This window comes from Paramisgurnus dabryanus, chromosome 24 (genome assembly GCF_030506205.2).
Source record: "Paramisgurnus dabryanus chromosome 24, PD_genome_1.1, whole genome shotgun sequence".
Lineage (NCBI taxonomy): Eukaryota > Metazoa > Chordata > Actinopteri > Cypriniformes > Cobitidae > Paramisgurnus > Paramisgurnus dabryanus.
Genome location: NC_133360.1, coordinates 28,868,986 through 28,879,308, shown reverse-complemented (window position 1 = coordinate 28,879,308; position 10,323 = coordinate 28,868,986). Strand labels below are relative to the sequence as shown.

At 36.3% G+C, this 10,323-nt stretch overlaps 1 protein-coding gene across 5 annotated transcripts in view; it reads left to right on the top strand.

Moving 5' to 3' along the window:
* The first annotated feature begins 1,042 nt into the window (after positions 1-1,042).
* The window catches only part of pcbp4 (poly(rC) binding protein 4), a 91,336-nt gene continuing 82,055 nt past the window's right edge, over positions 1,043-10,323 (top strand). For all 5 annotated transcript variants that reach the window (XM_065259830.1, XM_065259829.1, XM_065259828.1 and 2 more), the window contains exon 1: positions 1,043-1,194. The gene's annotated coding sequence lies outside the window, so the exon portion shown is untranslated. The remainder of the gene's footprint in view (positions 1,195-10,323) is intronic.

Here is a 10,323-nt window from a genome sequence, read left to right as displayed (position 1 = left end):
TAAATTAAATCGTATTTCTTTAAGCACTTTAGTCAAATTAATTCTTTGTACAGAATTGAATTGTATAGCCATGTTGAATGAATCAAATCTTTGTACGGAATTAAATTGTATAGCCACTTTAGATTAATCGAATCTTTGTACGGATTGAATAGCCACTTTAGACGAATCGAATCTTGGTACAGAATTGAATCTAAATTGAATCGTATTTCTTTAAGCACTTTAGTGGAATGAATTCTTTGTACAGAATTGAATTGAATAGCCACGTTAAATGAATCAAATCTTTGTATGGAATTGAATTGTATAGCCACTTTAGATTAATCGAATCTTTGTACAGATTGAATAGCCACTTTAGACGAATCGAATCTTGGTATGGAATTGAATCTAAATTGAATTGTATTTCTTTAAGCACTTAAGTTGAATGAATTCTTTGTACGGAATTGAATTGTATAGCCACGTTAAATGAATCGAATCTTTGTACGGAATTGAATTGTATAGCCACTTTAGATTGATTGATCAAATCTTTGTACAGATTGAATAGCCACTTTAGACGAATATCAAATATTTGTACAGAATTTAATCTAAATTTAATCGTATTTCTTTAAGCATTTTAGTCGAATGAATTCTTTGTACGAAATTGAATTGTATAGCCACTTTCAATTAATCGAATATTTGTACGGAATTGAATAGCCGCATTTAACGAATCGAATCTTTGTACGGAATTGATTCTAAATTGAATCGTATTTAGCCTTTTAGTCGAATCAAATCTTTGCACCCTATAAAATCTTTTTCTCCGGTCATTTCTCCATCACTCAGTTCACCATACTCGTGTCAGATTATGTGTTGAGATAATGCCAGACGATTCTTAAGATTCATCTAAAAGAATCGACAGTGGCTGAACAGAAACAAATGCGCTAGATGTCCTCGGTGTACGGCTGTGCATTGTTGTTTTGTTAACCCTCATTTGTCTGCTGTAATTGGATAGGATGGTGCTATCTCCTTTGCCCCCCCCCCCCTCTCTCTCTCTCTCTCTCTCTCTCTCTCTCTCTCTCTCTCTCTCTCAGTCTCTCTGACATCGGCATTTTCTCATACAGTAAGCGCCAGGCACTGACAATGTGGACATCAGCAGGGAATATATAGTGTCTATCATCTACTTACGCATCGTGTTACCAGCGCATTCAACTTCATTATTAACAGGTAAGAAGCTATTCATATTTAACATCTATGTGTTTTCGTCCCCTCGTATCTGTCGGTTTTTCTAATGCGTCCGATCCAGTCAGAAGTAAGAGCTGACACGCGCTGATATCCCGCAGGAAACCGCTGCAGTTGTTATGGCAATAAACGCGTTTCGCATCGCGTGCGGGTCCGTTTCAGCACAGCACCCATTTTTATAACTTTAACAACTAATCTAGAACCAAACTGTCAAGTTTACATCTTAATGGAGGGTTTAACATTTAACATCATTACAGAAACAACATGCCTTCTTCGCGGTGCGCATGTTATGATGAGGATTAGATTTGTTCACTGTGTATTTGGATGCTTGGTTAGTTCTGGTTAAGATAATGTAAAGTACAAACCTTAGCAGTGATTTAGGGTTTCAGAAGACTTTACAATCAAAATAAAGGTGCAAGAGTACAATTTAGTTTTAGTTTTTTGGAGGATGAGATTTGTTCACTGTGTATTTGGAAGCTTGGTTAGTTTTGGTTAAACCAATGCAAAGTAAGCAAATCCTTAGCAGTGATTTAGGGTTTCAGAAGACTTTACAATCAAAATAAAGGTGCAAGAGTACAATTTAGTTTTAGTTTTTTGGAGGATGAGATTTGTTCACTGTGTATTTGGAAGCTTGGTTAGTTTTGGTTAAACCAATGCAAAGTAAGCAAATCCTTAGCAGTGATTTAGGGTTTCAGAAGACTTTACAATCAAAATAAAGGTGCAAGAGTACAATAACATTTTTTTGTTGTTGTTGAGGGTTCTCGAGTTCTCATTGATGTATATGAAGTACAGTAGGTTCAGATCAGTATTTTGGTTTCTCTTTTTTTTAGCAGGAAAACCTAGTTGAATTAGGTAATGACAGAACATTAGATAATGAAACCCTTTACATTTTGAACTAAATTTATGTAAAGCAGGTCAAAAGTTTACAGTGTACTGTACAGGTGGCCGGATGGGTTGATGTCTCCTCGTGGACATCTGATTTGATTTTGGATCCTGTAATCAATTAGTTTGACCAAGACACAAACCCTCACATTGGAGCAATACTCATTTGCATGAGTCAGTGACTGAATGACTGAGCATCACTGTAATTAATTAAATATCTATCTATCTATCTATCTATCTATCTATCTATCTATCTATCTATCTATCTATCTATCTATCTATCTATCTATCTATCTATCTGGTGCGTCATTGGTGTTGCTCGTCATGTCAAAATATGTGTTCATTGCGTCATGTGAATGTGCATCATGCGTAGGGTATTGGCAAGGTTTACCTGGCAGTAATATATTAAGACACATATTTAAAAAAGTAATTACTTAATTAATATATCTTTCAAAAACTGAACATTTTAAAATATAGAATAGTGTCTAAAAAATAACTAAAAATATAAATGCAATCAAAATAAACTGACTATACCAGAAAAGGCCTTAAATAGAAGCCAAACCTACAAAGGTCATATTACTGCCCTACAAAGGCAAAAGACCTTAACTCGCTAGAGTGTGAAACTGAGAAAAATGACTTTAAAGTTTAGACTTATAGTGGGTTTCATGTGTCAGTTAATTTCTTCTTTATTTTTATTTTCTCGAAAAAACATAAAATTGACTCAAGATACCAATGCAAATAATAAAGGAGGTCTTGAATGTCTCAAAAATGTCAATAAGTAATTTTTGACCAGAAACAAAGTTACTGCCTTTGCCTTTGTAGGGCAGATTAGTACTGGACCACATGTCTGTAGTGGCTGCAAAAAAAATCAATTTCTTACAGATCCTTAAGAATAGCATCCTTCACTTCCCAAAATTTGGAATTACTGTTGTTCATACTGCTTATTAAAGTTTTTAAATGCTATTTAAATGGCAATGTATTGCGTTACACTGTGAGTCAAGGAGCACCATTAGATACTGTCTCGTTTATTCAGGCGCTGCAGCTCCCCCTTGTGTTTTTTAGAGAGATATGCAATCATTGTGGTGATCTGAAATCATTGCGATGAGGTCAAACGATTGCGATGAGACGATTATTTAATCATTGTGACAGCCCTATACATTTGTATATAGATCTGTTAAACTTTGTAAAATATTTGATCATAGTCCCTTACATCCATATATTAATTCTTTTAGATTAGTTATTTAGTTTGTTCTCAGTTTTAAACCCAAAGCTGTATGGCACCAGCATAACTTATTTACAGTATGAAAACCCTCATTGTGCTCATGACATTTTCTGTGTTGCATGTGACTAGCTAATTCTTGTTGCCTGAATCACTGAATAGAGATCTTTGTTGTCGCTGTTTTGACTGTCTGTACAAACCTTTGAAGTTAACTTTGGATATTAATAGTAGTGTGTACCGGGACGTGTTGGCTCTGGCGTGTTTAAGAACGTTACCCTGATGTGCCCCTTCAAAACGAGTACATTTAATTCTGACTTCAGTATCATCGTGTCTTTATTTAAAGTACTGTTTGATATTTTGCATAAATTTCGTTTTTTAAGTCAAGTTTATGTGTGTTTAGAAAATGTAGGTTGCTTTGTAATTGTTGCCATTAAGATTTTGACAGATCTGCAGCAAAGCACATTAGCTTTGGTTCTTTGATTAAGTCCCCTGTCAGCTCAAGACCCCTCAAACCGATATTTCCTCAAAACATGTTTATAGAAAAACAAATTGCCTCTCTCTGGTTGAGGAAATGAGAAGAGATGGAAAAAGTGATGAATGACATGGAAAAGAAAAACGACGTTTTAATATTCACAACAGAGCCAAAGCTAAACATAAATGAAGTTTGCCACGTTTAAGCGACACACACAATACACAATGGCATTATGGCCCCCTGCTCCATCGCATACAGGCGATTAACAGCAGTTTAATCTGCACGAGGCCGTATTCCCCTCTACATTCTGATCCACGGCACTATTTTTAGCCCCACAAAACAACACAGCTCCCCCAACCACCCAAAAAACACTGCCTCGCTGCAGGCATCTGTGAGGAATCCAGCATTTAAGATAAGAACACGAGCTCACTCGGAGGATGCTAAGTTTATCCTTGTGACACGCAGGTGATTCTTGCTAATATTCCTCTTGTTTCTGCTGTTTATTTGCTACAGCTGAGCTTGAGGCACAGGGTCCTTTCGGGTATACGGAGACGGTGCATGGATTCTGCTTGAGAAAAGACCGGAGTTGATATCGATTGTTTGCTTGTACAGTGGCATCAGTAAATGTGGCCCCGGGCCTGGAGCATGACCTCTAGCTATCAAAACCATTAGTGGACTGAGAGGGACTTTCTTTTTTTATATGAGATTTATAAGACCTTTAATTTTTCTGATGTGAAATAATATTGGTATGATTTACTCACCATGTCTTTTCGTTTTATTTCCTGGGAGATTTTTTTGATCAAGCTTTGTCTTTCAATGTCACTTTACTATAACAATATCTGACAAAATGACATACAAGTACCATGGAAGTACAACCAAGCATCTTAAATCTTTTGACTTAAAAATATATATATATATAACGGTTGTAGCAGCGAAAACACAGCAAAAGAGAAGACGAGCGTGTGTTTAGCACTGAACGTGATACTGTTAATGCAAAACGTAGATATATTTTGGTTGCATTTGTAAGTAAAAATGTAACTGCTTAACTAGGCACACAATATAAAAATATTGATAAATTAATCAAACCGTAATCACATCAAAAAAAGCTTTTAACGTATCGACAAAAATTGTATTGCTGGCGGAGAAAATCGATATTGTTTTACATCGTAATGAACTGTCCAATTTACACCCCTATATGAAACGTTGGGTACAATTTTTGAGAAATGTCATTCTGACGTTATTTGACATCTGAACCCACAGAAATATACTAGTTTTAAAGTAACTTGCGATTGTATGCCTCAAACTGAGATGGCGATATAGAGGCAAATGATACCGATAACAGCTTTAAGTCATATGTATTATTAAATAATTTAAAGTGTAATATAATAATAAAATAACATTATATATTTAATTAATATAATAAGTTTAAACATTTTGAGACTTATAGATGTGCTCACTAGAGGTCGACTGATACCGATAACTAAGTTGGTCCCTGCTTGCAGATAACCGATTAATCACCGATGGTTTTTAAAACGGATACTGGATAAAAAATCAAACATAACGCTCAAAGTAAAACAGTGTTTAAATGTATTACAAAAAGAATAAAACAGCAGCACTGAACCATGAAAACGTTTAAATAAATGTATGAATAAAAATATATCAATAAGAATTGAAGTAAAATACTCCCACTGGTAAAATTGAAATGACATAAATGTCTATTATCTTTATGTCTATAGTCTTGTACTTTATTTGGCTCTGTTTTAGCACTTAATGATTATCTAATCAAAACTTAGGTTCCTGTTGTTCTTCCTCATCTATTCAGCAAATAAATTACTTCATAATGATATGAAGCATGGATTTTTTGCAGATAGCCGATTGTTCCACCAATGAACTATCTGTGCCGATTAATTGCCAAAACCGATTAATCGGTCTACCTCTAGTTCTCAACTCTGTACTGTTATACTTGAGGTTTTTCTCTTCGCATCATATGGGTTTGGAGAGTTCGTAAACAACACAATATTCTTATTTTGGTGAACTGTTCCTTCAAGTTCAGAGCTTATTGACAGATTGATAGTGTAATAATGGCTTAAAGCCTGTCTTGTGAGGTAAACAAATTACATCCAGACAGAAAATGTGCTGTCTTTTGAGAATGTGTAAGGTGCTGAGACAACTATTCCACCAGACTTTGCTCCTATAGTGATTCTCTAAAGCTAAATCTGTCACACATCACACAAGTATGTTTTTCCTGTCTGGTACATTTATGGCTAGCACGTGCACTGTAGTTTATTTTTGACAGATGACATTTTCCTGATTTAAAGAATTTTTTTTCGTCTTGAGACCCATTGGAATCTCTTTTTCTCGTGAAGTATGATGAATTTATTTTAGAACGGTTTCTGGCCAAAATATTTTGAAAACATATTCTAAATAGATACTGTAAATATAACTATTGTGTTGAAAATACTCTCTGAATTTACAATATTTATATATATATTTTTTAGGGATGCACCGATACCGATACTGGTATCGGATATCGGCCTCGATACCACATTTTCTAAAGTACTCGTACTCGTTAAAAGTCCCCCGATACCTGGAATCGATACCACGGTCTGAGAAATGTCTATGTTTGAGCGGCGTGTAAGGGGTTAATGCCTCGTGTGTTGTCCAAAGAGGCAGAGTTTACAACAAACTGGAAAACTAGTCCTTTTTTTTTGTTAAATTATATGACTAAAGCTGTTACCTGTAAATTTAAATCATGTTTTTTTATTAAGTACTCGGTATCGGCAAGTACTGAAATGCAAGTACTTGTACTCGTACTCGTATTCCAAAAAAGTGGTATCGGTGCATCCCTAATATTTTTTTATTTTTAATATTTTTCTTTATGCAACATCAAGTTGATGCTTTAGTATTCTTTTAGACTTACATATTGATAAATTGTAGTGGTATGCATGGTATAAAATTTTGCTGTAGTTTGCCAGTGTTTGCCAGTAACTAAGATTTAAATTAGGGGGAGACCGATTAATCGGCACCGATAGTTCTTTGGTTGAACAATCGGCTATCGGCAAAAAATCCATGCCAATAGTTTTTCCGAGTGTCTCCATTGTTTCATATCATTATGTAGGAATTAATTTGCTGACTAGATGCTGCATAAGCAGAGAAACAACAACAGAAACCTAAGTTTGTCATCCAGGCTGACAGACGCTAATATTAGTATAGTACCTCATACAAAAATACACACAGATAAATTCAACCCAAATGTTTAATGTCATGATTATTACAACCAATTTGCATTAGTTTATATCCAGTTGGTTACATTTATCCATATTTTAAGTTAATATTGAGAGACGCCAAACTATATGCAGCTGTCGGCTACATTAACATATCCAACAAATCAAAATCTGATTTCAGTTCTTTTTTATCACCACTGCAATTTCTTTTTTTGTTATTCTGATTGGATAATCATTAAAAGTTTAAACAGAAGCAAATAAAGTACAAGACTACACATATAATAATATACATTTATGTCATTTCAATTTTACCAGTTGTAGTATTTCACAGATGTACGATTGCTTTAAAATGTAGAAATAGGACAGGTTAGCTTTGGCTTTAACCTGCTAATTCTTCTACTCTGAAAACAACACTGTTTCTTCGTTTCTCCGAAAGGAAGCAAAAACATACATTTTTGAATGCAAACCCTGAGCACATATCGTCTCACTGTTTTGCCATCTTCTATTATCAGCCAGCATCAAACGAAACGCCAAGGTTGTTGCTTTTGTCTAGAGACTGTATCTAAACTTAGAAGCGCTTCTCCGTTGCACGTTGTTTGACACTCATCTCTGCTTCAGTCGAAAATCTGCTCCCATCAATGTCACAGCACCCCCCTCCCTCCGCCTGTCAATGTTGCGCTCCAACTTTTTTGAAACATTTCTTTGGAAGAAAGGCGCTGCAATTTAGAGCGCAGATAAATTTCGAGACGCATATTATTTTTTCAATTCTCATTGCTTTCAAAGCCAGCTGGCTGGGTTGCAATCAAAAAGCAAACTGATTTTTGAAAACTCGAGCGACGGGTTTGACCCATTGCAAAACGAGGGTAAGGAACGCATTGTCATCTGAATAAAAAGAAAAAAGATGCATGGATTTGACTTGATATTGACTGTTAGTGAGGATGGTGTATGTTTACAGGCTTGCTCTGTGTATAATTTTTAACAGAACAGTCCATTCATCGAGATAGAATACAGATATTGTTTTCTGCGTTTTAGTGGGGGAACGAGTGGAACACAGCCCACGGTTACGAACAATCGTCCCCTTATTTTTTTTTGCTTTCTGAGAGATTGAGGTCATTGTTAATTGAAACACAGACGCATGTTAATTAGTATGAGAAATTTTCCCCTGAATCCCCCTAACTAACAACGTCCTTCAATTAATTTTTAGGTTTCTCTCAGTGCTGCAAGCTTGGGAAAAATACATAAAAGAAACAGTGGCCCATTAATTCGGTTATTATTTACCTTCATGTCATTCCAACCCCTCAGGACTTTATAGGATTTATAAAACACAACAGGAAATATTTTGAAGAAACCCCCTGTATGTGTTTTTACATTTTTTAATTATTCCAATTATATGATAATCGTACCCTGAATATAATACCAGTTCTTGATGCTGTCTAATCTAATTTCGCAGTTTTCGAAAGGTTTCGGCAGCTTGTCAACATAACAACTGGAGGACGACCTAATGAAGAAGTGTGAAGCAAATTGTTTGGTTGAAGTGGTGTGAAATTGCCATCCATTTGAAAGTTAGCCAAGGAGAAATAAAATCGTATACACAATAAAGCTTTATTAGAGGAGCCCGGTGAGCTTTTTAAGTAATTAACTGATTTCAGATGGTAACAATTTCCTGACGACATCTTTGGTGATTTTTGGGATGTAATCAATTCGACGTGTGTATCAAACACCTGTTTTTCCCAAACAGAATGGCTGCCACCTTCCATTTTAATCAGTAACGGTGTGGCGTAGCTAAATATTCTTATAAAATCAAAACCCTGAGCACGGATGTGCTCCGGCTCCATAGAGAGATTCCCCTGAAGCAATATTTATGAGATGCAATATCCACCTCCCACTTTCTCAAATGATGCCCTTTCCGGAAAGCACGCGTGTACCTGAGTGTTGTGGGCTCTTTGCCATGGCAAGCTGCTTTACAGTTCCATTTTCCCAAGTAGTACTTAAAGAAAGAGTGGGACGGGACCTCTGGACTTTATTGGTTAAGAGTCTTGATGAAGGGAAATAGAAGACAGGGGAAATGGGAGTGCTCATTTCAAGCACTCTGTATTCTCGCAGGGACGGCTAAACGCATAGGGGAACGGTTGAAATCCACCATCAGATTGGGAGGTTAAAGGGTTAATGACTTACTCAGGAATAGGATAGGAGGATGAATGCTTTTTGTCTGTCCGGCTAAGTGAAACTTGGGCGAGCGTTTACTGTAGCAGGAAATGAGGGATAGGGTTCAGGCTGAACTACCTGGACGTTAAAGTGTACATGAGATCAATATTGAGCCGATTTGTGTTTTAACAGTGTTCATAATTTACAGTGAGCTTTAAGCTAACAGGTAGTGTAAGAGAGATGGTCAGTATCTACCACTTACAGTAAATCAGAATTTGATCAGTTTTAAGAGTTGAGGAGGTCTGACTGTAGCATTACAATGCAATTTTACATGAAACTGCCAGCTGTCTGGTGACTAACACGAGTAAAGATATAAATAGACTATCTATTTTTCTACAGTTATGATTCATCCATAGCTGTACAGCAATCCCATTTCTTTTGTTCACCAATTAATCTGTTACCTAACTGCACTATAGACATATTACCGCTTCAATTACTAGCCATTTAATTTTGACAATATATTTTTATACATATTCATCATTATATATGCAAACTGCAGTATAAAGCCACAACAAGTTCATTTAAAATGTCTTGTAGATATGTACAGTATGCTCTTTTCTTTATCGACGGTGCTTTTATTTGTATGCTGTTTGTTGTATTTAATGCCTGCCATTTTGATTATTTGGAGGCCACGCCCTCTCTCCTTTACACACTGATTGACAGAGATCAGAATGTTTCCGATTGGTTTGTTTTCTGATCAATCTGTTTGTACTCTAATGCTGCGTTCACACCAGCTGCGGTAGAGGCCTCAAGCTCGAGTTATTTCAATGTTAAGTCAATGTAAAGACTCGTTGAAACGTGCCTGAAGGTCTCCCTGCGCGAATGAGGCGTTTAGCGCAGCAGACGCAATTCCGCCTCATTCGCGCGTGTATTGAGCTTTTTTTGAGCTTTTTTTTTGCTCTAGTCGTGACGTGATTACAGGAAGCGAGCAGAGTCACAGAAGCCCCTCTCATGAGGCGTATTTCCGTGTGAATGTCTCGATGACTAGAATTTCACGCGTGACTTTCGCACATGAATGAAGCGAGTACACTCATAATGTTCAAGCATCCAACTACGCGCGGTAGACGCAAATTTAACGCCTCAAACGCATCTGGTGTGTGTACCCACAGTAA